At 38.0% G+C, this 17,517-nt stretch overlaps 1 protein-coding gene and 1 long non-coding RNA gene across 2 annotated transcripts in view; one reads left to right on the plus strand and one right to left on the minus strand.

The window, feature by feature from the left end:
• The window catches only part of LOC131227386 (putative disease resistance protein RGA3), an 88,368-nt gene that overhangs the window by 24,307 nt on the left and 46,544 nt on the right, over positions 1-17,517 (minus strand). The gene's annotated exons all lie outside the window — the stretch shown is intronic.
• LOC131227387 (uncharacterized) lies at positions 290-3,187 on the plus strand. Its single transcript, XR_009162237.1, has 3 exons — positions 290-335; positions 2,720-2,765; positions 3,042-3,187. It is a non-coding gene; the product is annotated as an uncharacterized LOC131227387 (long non-coding RNA).

A 17,517-nucleotide genomic window follows, 5' to 3' on the forward strand; every position in this document is an offset into this window, starting at 1 on the left:
CTCTCTCATTACATCTACCTACAACAAGAACAATGATTCTCGAGCCTTTCATCCAATCAATCTTTCAACGATCAGAGTTTGCAAGCTTGGAGCGGTTGGCGCTATGATCTGGTCCTTATTTTGAGGGATTTTTCAGTTTTTGTGGTTTTTCTTAGGGTCAGAAGTGGTTTTTGGAGCTGGATTTAAGGTTTTTGTTGTGAACAATAGAGAGAGGGTTTTAGGGACCTGGAGATCTAATTCTCGTCTGGTTGATTTGATTTTGGTAGGAATCGTCGTGGAGATTCTGGCATCAGTGAGCGGTTAGGATTATGCAGCAACAAGGAGGATCGGTTTAGGTATTTTTGTAATTTATTGGGAATTTTTTTGTTGTAGCTAGTGCACCCTTTCATTTACTTCTCTATGTATTTCATATTTCTCCATAAGGGGGTTGATTGTTGGAGTTAGAACCCCTTCAGTTTGGGAACACTCATCATTTGTTTCTTTGAGTTTTTAGGACATTGCCAGCAAGCACCCGGAAAGATTTTTTGGTGGTTGTACTTTCAAATGCACCGTAACTTTCCTGGTCCATGTAATTTTCAAGAAGAAAATTGGGTGCATGCACCTGGTAGGGTCTTTTCTTCAGTAACTTCTTTAACCATACTACTAATGATGGGAAGATTCATACACTTGGTTTTGTTGTTTCTTGTTGAGCAGCATTGAAAAAATCAGAGGAAATACATGCATAAATATATCAGAGTTTTTTTCTCTATTTTTTTTGGCAATATGAAACGTTGGTTTTGGTTGTTTTTCAAAGCAATGGTACACACCAGTTGTTTGATCGAGTGCTTCATAGAGTTTTGGAAGTTGGTTTTTGTCCTGATGTCGGAATTTGATAGTTTGTTCATTGAAATTGAAAGATACATACAGGTTCTGGATGTAAATCTATATGAAGCACCATTCAGTCAGCTGTTGCTGCACTGATCTTAGATAGAAATCTTGATTCTTAGAAATTAGGTTGGAACATTTAGCCTCTCCATTGTATATTGTCTACATTCCCTCATTGCTTCCTTTCCTCTGTTTTCTCAATAAAATTTCATTAAATTTTCATTGAAAGATAACCATTTTTAGGTTGTGTATGGTGCAACTCATTGTCTCTATAGAAGAATCGTATATATTAACAATATTTAAAAAATATATAGTTCATTTGGATTGTGCCCAAGAGAATCAAGTTGGAAGTGTGTTGTTCAATCAAATAGGAAATGTCAAAAACTAATAATTTTTAGTAGTGTTTGTAATGAGGAAGAAGCCCTTCAACTCTAATTGAAGTGGAAGTATGGAGTGACCCTTCTGGACAGATTGGATACCTTTTATACATAATGGTGGTATCCACGTGAGCAAAAACTGAACGCCTCAAGATGAGGGTATTGTTGTGTTATTTTTCTGTGAAAGAAATATCACATCCTGTGACGTAAGGGACCAATGCAATGGATAGTTCTTCGTTATTTCACGTTACTGGCAAACATTAATAACTTTCATCTTCTCCACTTGAAACAATGGTTGTAATTCAATTCACTTGTGCTTCTAAAAACTGCCTAATTAATGGTTTTGGAATTTGTTTTTGGGCATCTGAGTTTCTTCCATGAAAGTGTTGCTTCTACAAATCTAATCACTCAAAGAATGTTGCACACTCCAGTTTTACTCATGATACGAGTTTTACACAATTATCTCCAAGAAAATGAGGTTGTTTTGTTCCCTGACGTACTGATTTCACCTTCCTTGGATGATGATAGGTTTTCTATATGCATCAGAATCAGCATAACAATAATATATGTTTCAACACTATCACATAGTCATATATAGCACCATGTCGGATTTTCCAACAGTGACAGGTTTAATTGTCTGGTACAGTTACATGTTTTTGTGCCTATGTTACTTTGAAGATGACTCCTTTCTAGTATTATCTTAAATGAACCCATTCTTTTTCATCACGAGTCTATATAAATACTTCTAACATTGATGACTATCTTGTGGAATCAATAATTAGACTAGCCACAGACTCCAATGCAGGAGAAGTTTATTACAGGTACTCAATTAGAACCAAGCATCATTTCATCCAATCCCCAATAAGAATTTCTGATTTTTCTTGGAAAATGTATGTTAACTTTAACAGTTGCCAGCTTATGTTGGAAAATGTTCTGTTTGAATTTTGAAATTTGATTTGGATACTACAATGGATGGCTCCATCTTACATGTGATTATATGGTAGGATGTTATTTTTCCACCTTATACACCGTTTCTAAGTCATTCTCTATATATCGGTATTTTGATTAAATAAATGAAGTTTGAAATTGTGTTGATTGGTGGCTCTCTCTATAATAATCTTATATTTTAGAATGGTATTTGGTGCTCTGTTGATATCTGTCAAAGAAGACAGATTTTGCAATTTCTCATTTGGTAGAACTGATTGTTTGAATATCTTGTTTCCATACCAAGATTTCTCATTTTTCTGTTTCCCATTGTTTTTTGTGATTTTCACTTTGTACCTTCTTTGAATTCTTTTATAATAGTTAGCATGTTGGCAAATGGTTCTTTGTGGCATTGGCAATGGAATTCAGCTTAGTTCTAGATATAAGGCATTATATTGAATGGACAGTCAAATCTTGGTGTAAATATTTTTATAAGTTGATTTGTTCTTTCCTTTTTTTTTTTTCTTAGTGGCATTGGCAATGGAATTCTGCAGCATGGGATTTTGAACAACAGAAGGCATAAGGCAGGTCTTGACTAAGGTGAGTACTGCGGTTTTATCCTTGACAAGTTTTTTCTCAACACCACTTGACAGTTTCGTCCTCTTGAGTACTTGTCATTGCCTCTAGTGACTATTGTAGAAGTAAAGAAAAGGTGTTCACCTAAAAAAAAAAATGGTTCTTATTAACCAATTTTATAAGACAAATATTGACTTGGCTATGTTTTCATGGCCCGGTGGATTGGCCAAGTCAATGCAAAACTTGGCCGATTTTTTGTATAGGACTGATGCATAGTATGAATCAGCGGAGTGGTTGCAGGTTTACATATTTGGGGCTAGTGCTTTTTCAGGATGAGGAGTGGCTCGAGCTGTTAGTGAGGTTGTAGTTGACAATCCGGTCAAGTGAGATCTTACACATTTCATTCCATGTTAGCATTATGTTGCTGGTTGTATTTTATATTTGAATGTTGTTTATTTATTTATCTCTCTCTCTCTCATATATATATATATATATATATATATATATATATATATATATATATATATATATATATAAAAGCCGAATAGACAAGACAGATTGTTATATGGGTGTCCCTTAACATATGGTGGAAGTCTCTTCTTACAGAGAAATTAGTGTTGAGGACCACCATCTATGTGATCTAAGATTCCCAACCAAAGGGAATTACATGAACATCTCTCTGATTGATTGTTGGGGTCACAACATGACAACCTCTCATGCATTTGGCGGCAAGATCATGTCCATAACATCTGGCTCTGATTTCAACTGTGGCCTATTTGCTGAGAACAGGAATGCTTTTTGTTGGGGGTGATGAAACTATGAGTGGGGTTTTGAGCTCGATTCCTAGACATGCAAGGTTTCAGATGATTTCAGCTAGTGAGTTTCTATTCCTGCCCCTTTTTGTTTTTAATTTACAGGATGTTTCATCATTTCTTGAATTGCATTCTTTTCTTCTTCTTCTTCTTCTTTTTCTTGGAATGTTTTGAATTTCTTGAAAGTTGAAAATATTTGTTTCATCATTTCTTGTTTTTATTGTCTAAAACTAGGAGTGTCTTCCATAACAGCATGTCTAAAAATTCAATGATGTATGTTCCAGATGGAGATGCTGGACTTGCTTCATATTCGAATCAACTAGTATCCAGTTTCAAATTTTCTCTTATTTACATAATCTCTCTTTTTTCAAATAATAAAATTTCATAATAACACCCCAAGGTATTAGATAATGCCTCGTTGAATAGAGTGCCATGAGGTTTCAGTTTGTACAAGTGGGTCATAGGGTTCAGGAATGTAGACTGTTGATATGATTGGACAACACTCTAAATGGCCTTGTGCCAAAATCTCATGTATCCAAAACTCTAAATAATTGTCTTCAGCCTTTTTCTTTTTTTTTTATAAAGATGTGGTTGTATATCCAAAACTCTAAATAATTGTCTTCAGCCTTTTTTTTTTTTTTTTAAAGATGTGGTTGTATATTCCTTAAAGTTGCTGCAATTTTCCAGTTGTATTGAAGCTATGATAGGTGGATCCTTGTAGAAACAGGAGTGCAAGATACTTGAACAAGGAAAATGATAAGGGATCCACCTTTCCTTTTCCCAACATTTGAAATCCATACTTGCTTGGGGTATTTTTGCACCTTTTAATACAAGTTGGTTTTACAAACTCACGCATCTGATGGACAGGTTGGATTTCCTGCATACATCATGTGGGCCTCATATCTCCCTGGTACTACCATAACTTTACCGTTGTACCGGTGTCACTGGAGCGCACTTCTGTTTTTAACAGTGCATCGTTCCGATCGTGTGGCTCACCATGCCGATCTAGCATGGTGGGGCCTATCTATAATGTGGAGTTGTTTGTGGGCTTAGCAGAAGTATGTGTCCAATCTAGCATGGTGGGTCTAAAATAGTAACCTGTTGATTTACAGGAATCGTCAGGATCTGTTGGAAACATGTTCTCCTATCTACAGCAAAAGTAATATTAATGATGGGAAGGCAGCCAATGCAAGGTTGTTAAGGAGGCAATCAATGACCGGTGGATTGGACAGCTATTGAAGATCTTCCCTAGGTGGGAAGTCAACTGATTCCTGTGAGTTATATAAATTCCTATAACAAATTAAAACTGCTGATAGCCATGTTTTTCTTAGTTTCCAGTCATGCTTTCATCTTATTTTGCTAATTCCCACACGTACCAATGATTCCCACACATCAAGAACATCCAGGCTGCCATCAGATGGACAAATGAGCGGCTACAATCTTATCATCTGTTGCACATCCACACGTGCCTTCATTGGCCATGTATGGAATTAGCAAAACAAGTCTGTCATATACGACGTTTGCTGTTATCCCAGGCTGGTAACTCAGCCCACAAACTCGACATAGGATGATTTTTGGGGCACCTCCTGTCCATTGTTGGATCCCTATTTGAACGAGTTGGATCCTCCTCGCAACCCATTTGAACGAGTTAGATCCTACACCCCTCCACAGGATAGGCATTGTGTGTGTGTGTGATGATCAATCACACTAACATTCTATGCATGCACAAGGAAAATGATAAGGGATCCACCTTTCCTTTTCCCAACATTTGAAATCCATGCTTGGGGTATTTTTGCACCTTTTAATACAAGTTGGTTTTACAAACTCAAGTACTTTCATTTACACTTGTCCTTTTGGTGATGCTGTTAATAAAGATAAACTATTGCAAATGGTGAGATTTGGTGCTGAGATGGTTTTCAGTTTAAGGATAGCACTATGAGAAAATACATGTTGATTTCACTAATTTTGATATTTGAAGATGGGCACTATGAGTTGCTGCTAATGTATTTAATTCTTTCACAAGTTTTGTTTACTGTTTTGTGTGTCTATCATCTGTTTGCTTTATTTTCTTTTACAGGGTTTAGAAATCATATCATGACCTTATAATTGGTGGTAAAGAGTCTTCAATATATGAGGACTCTTCACGTGGTAAGATGGCCAAGATTCTTCAATTGATAATCTCTCCATCTCACGTAATCTAGCATAATTGTAATCTAAAATTTAAAATGGCAAAAGATATTGTATATAGTTGTAAGGATTGTAATCATTCTCTTTATATAGATTAAGAAAATCTCTCTAAAAAGTACCTCTTAGAGAGTTATGAAAGTTGTTTGGTTGGGTCCTATTTTCTCTATATATCCATATTAGTATGACCTTATGAATAGATTATATGACAAATAAACATCATGTGGGCCTCAGAAAGGTTTTGGCTTTCAACTGTTGAAGTCTGTTAGAACCATTATTTCATTTGGTGTGATCCACTTGAGCTTTAGATCTCTCTCTCTCTCTCTCTCTCTCTCTCTCTCTCTCTCTCTCTCTCTCTCTCTCTCTCTCTCTCTCTCTCTATTTTCTTATGCACTGAAATGAGCTGGCGGTACAAAATGGATGGCATGGATATGACATATTCATCACTGTGGGCTCTACAATTTTTATCACTATAGAAATCCATGAATTCTCTATTTTAGAGGGAAGGATTCACATAGTTTTGGAGGCCAAAATTCTTACATCAAGCAAACAATGGTAAGAAACAAAGACGGTCCATTTATAAGTATATGCAGTGTAATTGAAAAAAATAAACAGCTCTTAAGTACCTTATTTCAAATTCATTCAAATATGTTACTAACAAAATTTGCCATTGAAAAAAAAATAAAATAAAATCAGATATTCAAATGCATTCCAACACAAATTAGAGGTTCACTAGATTTCAAACTGATTTCCACTCGAATTAATTCAAACCTCTAAATGAATGATGAACATTTGCCTATGTCCATTAAATTAGAGGTTTGAAGGTTCAATAGCATTGTAGTTTCTTATTTCCTTTTTCTTTTTCGGGGCAGTACTAAGATTTACAAAGCACATCAACCAAGGATTCAAAACCTATGTCATGTCTACATATTCAAATAGGTTTTTGTTTTTCTTCTTTTCCTTTTCCTTGCACATACCTCACATGTACCCATACACTCAAACCACAGTAGTGTGTACCCTGCACTCACACGAGTGTGAGATTTCACCACAATGGGTACTCGTGTTGAAACTCCGGTGAGTGAGTCTACCACTAAGGCATGAGTAAGAACATTATGTTAAAGAGGTTTAGAAATAAATTGATATTTTTGTTTTATTTCATTTAGGTCCACATGACCTTATAAGTTGGATGGCAAATAAACGTTACGATGGGCCTTACAAAAGTTTCAATGGTGATATTTTTGTTTTTCTTTCATTTACAAAAACCTTGTAAAGAGGTTGGATGGCAAATAAACATCGATGGGCCTTAGGAAAGTTTCAACAATGTACCTACTTGGGCCTTGAACTTGCCCCTTTTGAGCTTATATCTTAACATGATATGGAAAAATGGATGGACGGTATGGATAAGCCTATACACGATGATGGTCCCTTCAAAGCTCTGGCTTGTGCCGCGCTTAGGACAAGCAAGGGCAATACCCAAGCACCCAAATTCTAATATTTTATTTTGTTAATTGGTTTCAGTTGATTAAACTATTCACTTTTCATGAATTTGAGCTAGTTATTTGTAATACATGAAGGGTTGACTAAACTAAGCTTTTCTTGGATTGAATCTGGTTGTTTGTAATATATGCAGGAAGGGCTCAAAAGAAGGTTGAACAAGAGAAGTTAAGTAGCCAATTCAAGGCAAGGCATAGCCATCAGTTGAAGTTCCGGGTAATTTCTTTTGTATGGGTCCTAGTTTAGGGGGAAAAGTGTTTAGTTAGGAGGGAAAGTCAATTTTTGGAGTGGGCCACTTGGGTCGTTTCCTCTTTTATTGAATTGAGTTATTAACAATTTTGTGAATAGGATTCTTATCAAACAATAGTGTGAATTATTTTTTGAATGACTATCAGGTGCAAGATTAAAAAAATAAAAATAATAATTTATTGATAATTTTTTTCATTTACAGATATTTTAGCGACGGACCAAATCCGTCGCTACTTTCTATACATTTAAAATCAACGACGGATTCGGTCCGTCGCTTACTCATATTAGCGACGAATATTATCCGTCGCTAATTTCCGACCGTTTGAAAATCGACGGATTTAAGGTCCGTCGCTTACTGATATTAGCGACGGACCTTATCCGTCGCTAATGCTTTTAGTGACGACTAATTTTTTGAATATTATCGACGGATTTTATCCGTCGCTATGGTACAACGGACGTTGTCCGTTGCAGATTAGACGACGGATTTTATCCGTCGAGGGAAAAAAACGACCCAGTAAACAGCGACGGACCACGCGACGGACGAAGTCCGTCGTTTATTTGGTTTTACGACGGATTTGGTCCGTCGCAAAACAGCGATTTTGGCGTAGTGCCATCTTATTTCAAGAAATAAGCGTTCATTGGTTAATGGCTAGCATTCTTCAACCAATGTGTGATTTTCAGTTGTAACTTAGCCACATAGCTTTTACAATGTATCACTTAAGCGCGATGGTCAGTAATTAAGAGTACCAAATAACTCTCTAAATAAAATTTTGAACCATGTGACTTCACCCTTGACACCGGCAGCCAGCAGATGGGACAAAAAAATGCTGTTTGCGGATGAGTCCACATGTGTTTAAGCTAAACACAAGTGTCTCACATGTACTGATATATCAAGTGCATAGTATCTAGGCCATTCATCAGACAATCCCCATTGTGAATGTTTCTTAAAAAAATAAAAACATTTCACATTCAATTAATCAAGTGGTTCACACATGTATGAGAAAAGGGTTCATAAGAGAACATTCGGTTCATTTGTCCGCTTGACATGATGAGTGGACCTCACATTCATCAAGAAGGATCCTAAGATATGAAGGTCTCAGATGTTCCACATGTGTTACATCGACATTAGTGAGATCACAGAGGCATATAGGGATGTGCGGCTGCAAATAGCACTTAGGCCGGGCATTTGTTTAATCATGGTGGGAAAAGTCTCTGTCTGTTACAAAGAGCAGCTGTTCAAGCCTAGCCAAGATGTGCAATATATAATGCCCGCACATTGGCCTCAAAAGGTGGATTAGGTGCGACCCAATATATAGTGAAGTCCGCATGACCCTGCTGTTGGGGCCCACCTATAAGTACGTGTTGTATATCCCATACTCTATCAGTTTTGCCAGCTCATTTTAGGGAACGACCATAAACACTTTAAAACGAAGCAGGTACGAATCTCCACTAAACTACATTGCAGTAACCAATAGTCATTGAATGCCGACCACTGAAACTTTCTAAGGTCGTAGCAATAATGTTTATTTCTGATGACAAATTCACACGCAGACCGGGATGAAGGGAAAAATACAAATAACAGATTGATCCAAGACTTTTGTGACACCCAAGTATTTTTCAACAGTGGGAATTTAATCCTTATGGTGTGGTCCACCTAAGATCTGTATTTGCCTCATTTTTGGGTCCATGCCTTAAAATAAGTTGGCCAAACCGTTATACAACACATACATCAGGATTAGTCCTGGAGTGAGGGCTGCATCCACTTAGTTGGATCCGCACCTAAGGGCGATCATTAATAGCCATGAGTCTTCACAAGAGTGGTTAGAGGAGGGTAAAATTGTCATAATATACTTTCAATTTTTTGAGTAGAAAATGGCCGGAGAAAACAACTTTGATGCTCCTGGTAGAGTAAAGTGGACTATACTGGAGCATTTAGAAATTACTTGAATATTGTATACATAGCATATTATAATTCGATTTAAATTGTCCAAATTATGTATATTAGCTTAATCTTATTATGAACTAAAAATTACTCTTATTTGATTTTCTGACTATCAGATTAATGGATAATTATTAGACCACTGAAAATGAAAAATATTGTAACATATTTCAGGAAACGAGTGTTCATAAACCAGAGGTTAGGAGTCTGCAACCAACATAACCTAATTACCTTTCATAATTTAGTCAGTTTAACTTAGGTTAACACATGCCATCGTGTACCATTTTCAAGTGAGTGAGTATAAAGTGTCTCAGGCAGTCCTAGTACTAAATGAGTCTCATTATATAAGAAATTTCAAGCCATCTGATTTGACCTCCACATTCGGTCATTGAAATAATAAATTGAAATGGGCAGGAATTAGGACATAAAAATGTTATTTGCCCCTGAGAACACGTGTTAAACTAAACGTTAAGTGTCCCACAATATAAGAGGCTTGCTAATCCTGCACATACGCTCCACATGTGCCAACATGACACAGCTAGAGATCATTTTATCTCTTCATCAACCAAGACATTTGCTCAAAACACAGGTACAACCATTCATTAGGTGGCCCCAACCCAATTATATATGGAGAACTGATCACCTTTGGGCAAATGCAGATTAGCTAGTGACCCTACCATTGGTTAGTGGTTAGTGCTATGTGAATCCCACCATAATATATATGTTTCATCTATGTGGTCTATCCATTTTTCAGTTCATCTTATAGTATGAGCTCAAAATTGAGATAAATATAAATATCAGGTGGACCATATCATAAGAAACGGTGTTGAGTGAACGCTCACCATTAAAAGTTTCTTGGGAGCCAAAAAAGTTTTGGATCAACCTGATATTTGATTTTATTTTTTTTTTCCATTACTCAGGATTTTTATGACCTAAATAATAGGTTGGATGTCAAATACACGTTACAGTGGAGTCCAAGAAGTTTTTAATGGTGGACATTCAATTACTATTATTTTCTAGTCCACTTGAGATTTAGATCTACCTCATTTGTGGGATCAAGTTGTAAAATGATTTGGCACAATAGATAGACGGTGTGGATAAAAGGCATACATCATGGTGGGGCCCACATAGCACATACCACCAACCACCTAGCTAGTGGCAATATCACTAACCACCTAGGGCATATTTGGTTCCTAGGATTAAATGGTATGGAATTAGTATCATTATTTCACAATGATTGCATGTCTGGAAATACCATGGCATTAATTTGATGACAAATTCTTCCTCTGAGTTATGCACAATATTAAGTGAAAAATGCATTTGGCGCATCATGGAATTGTAATCAATGAATCAATTTTACAACTAATATCAGTTACCTATACGCATGTACAACTCGATTGTCATGTGTAAAGAGTGCACATGGATGGACAATGTCACGTGTAAAGGGTACATATGGATGGACGGTGTGGATAAAACACATACATCAAAATGGGGTCTACAAAATGTAGTAGATTTTAAATCCAACAGTATCTACTTTAAGACTGAATGATATGATACCTGGATTAATCCAATCCTTCAATCATTCCAAAAGCCAAAAGAAATTTGTATGAGACCAAATGCAATTTCATAACACCTAATCCTGCGTTCCAAACAGGCCCAATGATGAGTGATTTTGTGCCAGTAAATGGAATGCACTGCTCTTGCAGCACAGGTTGCTTGTAGGTGATCAGTTCTTATGTTATTCTTTATGGTGTGGCTCCTTCATTCGTTCAATCTTTACCATATAGATCATTCACTAGACAGATTAGGTGTCTTATTAGTAAATGTGGTCCCCACAATTATCAATTTAATCAGTCTTAGAGAATAAAAAGAAAGAAAATTTTTGTTTTACTCTTTGGACATCATTTCCTAAATTCAAAATTTCAAGGAGTCGTCCCTTAGAATCCTCAAAAATAAAAAGCACGAGGAACTCTAGTACTCTTCAAAGACAATGACATCATCACGCATATAGAAATTACTCAAGGATTGTATAAACACCATGTATACTCTAATTCAAATTAAAGTGTCCATATCTCCTTTACCAGTTTAATGCTATCATTTACAAAAAAAATTAGTCTTATTTGATCACCTGACTCCCAGATTGGTGGACAGATATTGGATGGTTGAAAATGAAAAGTATCCCATTTTATTTTAAGAAATAAGTGTTCGTGGGTTAATGGCTAGGATTCTGCAACCAATGTGATTTTTGGCTGTAACCTAATGACCTTAGCTTTCACAATCTATCACTTCCAAGTGTATGAGTATAAAGCGCAGTGGTGAACGAGAGTACCAAATTACTCTCCAAATAAAATTTGAAACCATGTGACCTAACCCTTGACGCCGGGAGCCGGCAGCCTGCAGATGGGACAGAAAATTGCTGTTTGCCCACGACTCCACACGTGTTTAAGCTAAACACAAGCATCTCACACGCCGGCAGCCGGCTCGTGACTGGATGCCTTGAGGCCTAACCCGAACATCAGCAGGCCTGTTTATCATGGTTTCATGACCCTTCCTTGTAAGCCTGGTGTGACTCAAATCAGACTTGTTTGGACTTGATACGACATATATTCCCCAACTCAGGTGAGTCAGGCCAATTCATCCCCCACTAGGGTGAGTTGGGCTAATTAGCTCCGACTTGGACAAGTCCCAATACAACTCTGAACTGAATGAGTCGGTCCAAGTCGCCAGTCTTTTAATCACACCGTTTATGTTTGTAACGGGCAGATTGTGTATGAGTTCTAGGCAGGACGTTGAGATGGGCTGACCATCTGCCAGCCCAGACTGTGTGGGCCCATTGCCACCCCTACCAATCACGAGCCTTTAGAAAAGCATTTGGGAAGGGAAATGCTTAGTGCAATTGCCTCATACGTGGAAACTAGGACCGCATGTTCAAGACCTAAGCTGCTTATTCGAATATCTCCATTAGGTATATTCCATATCTGAAAAATAAGCCCAATCTAAATAGTAAACTTGCTATTTAAGTATCCCAATTGGCTTAACTATGTTATTCTCCTAATTTTTCTAAGCCTTTTTCATGTTGTCCGCAACTCCTAAAGCCTTTTTCATGTTGGTTCATTCATTCATCCTATCCGGATGACAAAATCATCCATTGGAAAGGTTCGGTGTCATATAGGAAAGTGCCGTCCCCACAAATGCCAATTCGATCACTTTCTCAGGGAATTAAAAAAGGGAAATTTTGTTTTAATAGCCGGCTATCAGTTTTTAAATTCAAATCTCCAAGGAATTATATCGTAAAAGTCCTTCTAAGGAAAAAGGAGAGAAGCTCTAATACTCTCCCCAGACAGCGATGGATGATACACACGCATTTACAAATGACTTGAAGATTGTATAAACACCATACTCTAACTTAAATTAAAGCGTCCAAATCATGTGCACCAGTTTAGTTCTATCATGAACAAAAATAAGTCTCGTTTGATTTTCTGATCATGAGAATCAAATGGGTGGACAATATTAGACGGTTGAAAATGAAAAATGTCCATATTATTTCAAGAAACAAGTGTTTACGGTGCCACACCCAACTTTGGGAATCGATGCTGAGACTTGAGTGTTGAAACAAGGTTATCTTTGCTCCGATCTATCGCTTGAGCTATGGATTGTTAAGTGTTCACGGATCGGTGTATAAGTATTCACAGGTTTCTTCCCTTCATCCAGGTCTGCAACTTAGAGCCTTAGTTTTCACAATGTATCAATCCAGGGATTTGAGTATAAAGCGCGGTGGTCAGTAGAGTACCAAATAACTCTCCCAATAAAATTTGTAACTATGCATGTGACTTCACCCGTGACAACCGGCAATCGAAGATGTTTATATATATATATATGGAAATGGTACAATAAGGTTGACCTCATGGAACTTCCCATGAGGTGGAGTTGCGTGGACCCCACTGTGATGTATGTCGGACATCAACACGGTGCATTTGATGGGTCCCCTTTAGGTTATGGGATATTCCAAAAATGAGTCATATACACTGAACTCAGGTGGGCCATACCATCTAAAAGTATGTGAAGACATACCTAACACATATAAAAGCACTAGGTGGGGCCCACCTGAGTTTTGGATGCAACTCAAACTTGGTCTGGCCCCTCATCCAAGTGGGATACACACAATGGATGGCTGGATTTGTGAACCACACATCGGTGGACCCAATAAACGATCATGAAAGATTTAATGGGTGGGTAACCCCTCTCAACTGTTGTATTTAGTGTGTCCCACCTAAATCATGAATTGACTTGATTTTTAAGCCCGTGGCCCCACATGGAACGGTGCATCTAACTGACGGGATAGATTTTCAACTCACATCACAGTAGTGGGTCAAATTCTGGCCTGATTCAGGTGGGCCTAGTTTTCTACAGAGGCCCCTGATTTTGAAGCCTGGCTTTGTAATAGAAGCCTTGGGTGCAGCATAGGCCTGGATGTTCTTAAAAATTGCAAGCCTTTGTAGTATCATCGCTGGGAGATACTACAAAATATCACACACTCTTAACTGTCAGAATGGGCCTGTTATGTACACAATTGGCAAGCCAGCAGTCGGATTGGCTACGATCATCTAACAGATGTCATGATGTTATATCATGACGTATTTTATAATCTAGGGACCCAAGACATGTACACCTTAGATTGCTGAAAAGCAGACCCCACCGGTATCATTTCTGGGCCTAACAAAAACTTTCCACACTCGATCAATCACAACACTTAATTAACAACACACATTAATAGTATTTACTCTTCAGACTATTTCCTATATGTGTGAATTGAATTTCTCAGAAATAGAATTTTGAGCACTTGAATTTACATGTTTGGATTGAGAATTTCTATACATTGCGTATACAGAGAACTACAGAAATCAAGAAGCTAAGAAAATGCAGAAGACCAATGCCGCCCAGCTATTGGTTCAAAAGATTATAAGCCGGCAAACCCTTAATACTGGAGACGTTTTCCAATGCTAGCTCACGCTCCAGCTGCGTTCCTGTCGATTTCAAAACCTCCTAGAGAGATGAGGAAGACAAACGATGAAAGAGAAAAAAAAATAATAATCAGGTAAACAGAAATTCAAGGGAACCTAATTCCTCTAGGCTAGGTTACTCAGGTACGTTTTCCGCCATCTCTTAAATGGGGTGATGGCTTATCTACCGTTCATGTAGGTACTGATCCAAACAGTCCAAATTGTGGACCATCCAATGGAGGTCATGGAATGGAGATGATCAGAGGTACAGATTCAACGATCGATATAAGATGGTTAAGATTCATCCTATCAATGTGATTTCCAGGATATGCTCCATCTACAATAAGACCCACGATTTGGACATTTATAGACACGGATGTATGCCATTTATGTGCCCTATAAGAAGCTGTTGTCAATGAAATGGGAGTGTCACAGTGCTTAGGAGAAGTGTCATTTCATGGTTCATAAAGGAATTGTCCTTGGACATATTATCTCGTCTAAAGGAATCGAGGTGGATAAGGCAAAATTTGATCTTATCTCTAACCTACCTCCACCCAAGAACATCAGAGATGTGCGATCCTTCTTAGGACATGCAGGGTTTTATAGACGATTCATAAAGGACTTTAGTCTCCTCTCTTATATAATCTTCTGCAAAGGGACGCACCATACAAGTGGACTGAGCAATGCTAGGAAGCTTTCAGCAAGCTTAAGGGCATGTTAACCACTGCACCTATCATGCAACCACCCGATTGGAGCCTTCCTTTTGAGCTTATGTGCGACGCCTCTGATTATACTCTTAGAGCAGTTCTAGGCCAGAGAAAAGATAAGAGACCCTACGTCATTCATTACGCAAGTAGAACTTTAAATTCAGCCCAAGTAAACTACTCGACTACGGAAAAGGAACTCCTAGCCGTAATGTTCGCTTTGGATAAATTTAGGTCCTACTTGATCGGATCCAAGATCATTATCTACACAAATCATGCGGCACTTAAGTATCTTCTTTCTAAGAATGATTCTAAGCCCCGCCTGATACGATGGATCCTTCTACTCCAAGAATTTGATTTGAAAATTAAAGATAAAAAGGGAGTAGAGAACGTAGTGGCCGATCATCTGTCTCGCCTTAATACCTCTGATTCCCCTGAGGCGACCCATATCAATGACATGTTCCCTGATGAACAACTGTTTAGAGTCTCCCATTCGCCTTGGTTCGCTGATATTGCCAATTATCTTGCCACAGGTTCCATACCGATGCATTGGACTGCACAAGATAAGAAGAAATTCTTTACCAAGGTACGCAACTTTTTCTAGGACGATCCATATTTATTTAAATATTGCCCAGACCAAATCTTGAGGAGATGTGTGCCAGACGATGAGCACCAGAGTGTCATCTCCTTCTGTCACTCACAGGCCTGTGGTGGTCACTTTTCTGCTAAAAAGACCACGGCCAAGATTTTACAGTGTGGCTTTTATTGGCCCACTATGTTCAGGACACTCATGAGTTTTGCAAGGCTTGTGGGTGTTGTCAAAAATTGGGAGCATTATCCCGTCGAAATATGATGCCTTTGAATGCCATCCTTATCATAGAAGCATTTGACTGCTGGGGCATCGATTTCATAGGACCATTCTCCCAATCATTTGAAAATTTATATATTTTGCTCGCCGTAGATTATGTCACTAAATGGGTCGAAGCAATTTCGTGCCGAAATAATGACCATCGCACGGTCATTAAATTCTTAAAAGAGAACATCCTTCGCGGTTCGGGATGCCTCGAGCCATCATTAGTGATGGGGGCTCACACTTTTGTAATAGACTATTCAAGAGCTTAATAAAGAAATACAGTATCTCTCATAAGGTGAGCACCCCATACCATCCACAGACAAGTGGACAAGCTGAGATTTTCAATAGGGAGATCAAACATATCCTAGAGAAAATGGTTAACCCTGATCGTAAGGATTGGTCAATCTCATTGACCGATGCCTTATGGGCATACCGTACTGCTTTAAAAACCCCTATTGGAACGTCTCCCTTTAGACTTGTCTATGGGAAAGCTTGTCACTTGCCTGTAGAGTTGGAACATAAAGCGTACTGAGCGATCAAAAATCTGAATTTCAATCTGGACAACGCTGACTTGCTACGTAAATTTCAATTAAATGAACTTAAAGAAATCCGGAACGATGCATACGAGAACTCAAGAATTTACAAAGACAGAATGAAGGCGTTTCATGACCAACGTATTCTACGGAAATCATTCACACCTGGTCAGAAAGTCCTTTTGTATAATTCTCGATTACATCTCTTTCCAGGTAAGCTTCGATCTCATTGGACTGGCCCTTACATTGTGGTCACTGCGTATCCTCATGAGACCGTTGAGATAAGAGATCCTGACAATGGCAAGGAGTTTAAAGTAAATGGACATCGCTTAAAGTCATTTGTCGAGAAATTTGATTCAAAGGACATGTTCATACCTCTGACTGATCCTGTTTACCAGGATTGATCTCCTAGTTTGATGGAGGTATAGGTAGGTTTCCTATTTTTATAGGACTAGGATAGTTTCCTTTATGCTGTTTTAGGATAGACAGTAAACTTAGCGCTCCTGGGAGCCAACCCACCTTTTCATTTCGTTTCATTTTCCTAGTTAGTTAGTTCAATGTTTGTGGGTAACATTGTTGCAAACCCTCACGAGACTATAACTCGTCCATTAGGGGCAACGTAGGGGTTTAGAGGCTTATTGCATACGCTAAATGCAATTGAGAGCACCTGCGAAAGTGGTGTAGGTAGAATTTTATTTTTTTTATTTTTATTTTACTTCTATTGGTTTCTCTCTTGTGCTGACCCGCTCTTACATAGATATTTTTGGAAAGCCTCTTGATTCTTTCGTCTAGGTACTATCTTTCCATCACTCCTCTTATATTTTCAATGTCCTATGTACACAGCATGCTTACTTCTTTTACATTGAGGACAATGTAGATTTTTAGTTGGGGGTGAGAGATTAGGCTGCCTAATCAGTGTTTTCTTGGTCTTGAGCAGAAATTGTGAAAATTTTTAAATTTTTTCTGGAATTTCGTATGAATTCAAAGTGATTTTGACGGCCACCTTGG

The sequence above is a fragment of the Magnolia sinica genome, chromosome 15 (genome assembly GCF_029962835.1).
Source record: "Magnolia sinica isolate HGM2019 chromosome 15, MsV1, whole genome shotgun sequence".
Lineage (NCBI taxonomy): Eukaryota > Viridiplantae > Streptophyta > Magnoliopsida > Magnoliales > Magnoliaceae > Magnolia > Magnolia sinica.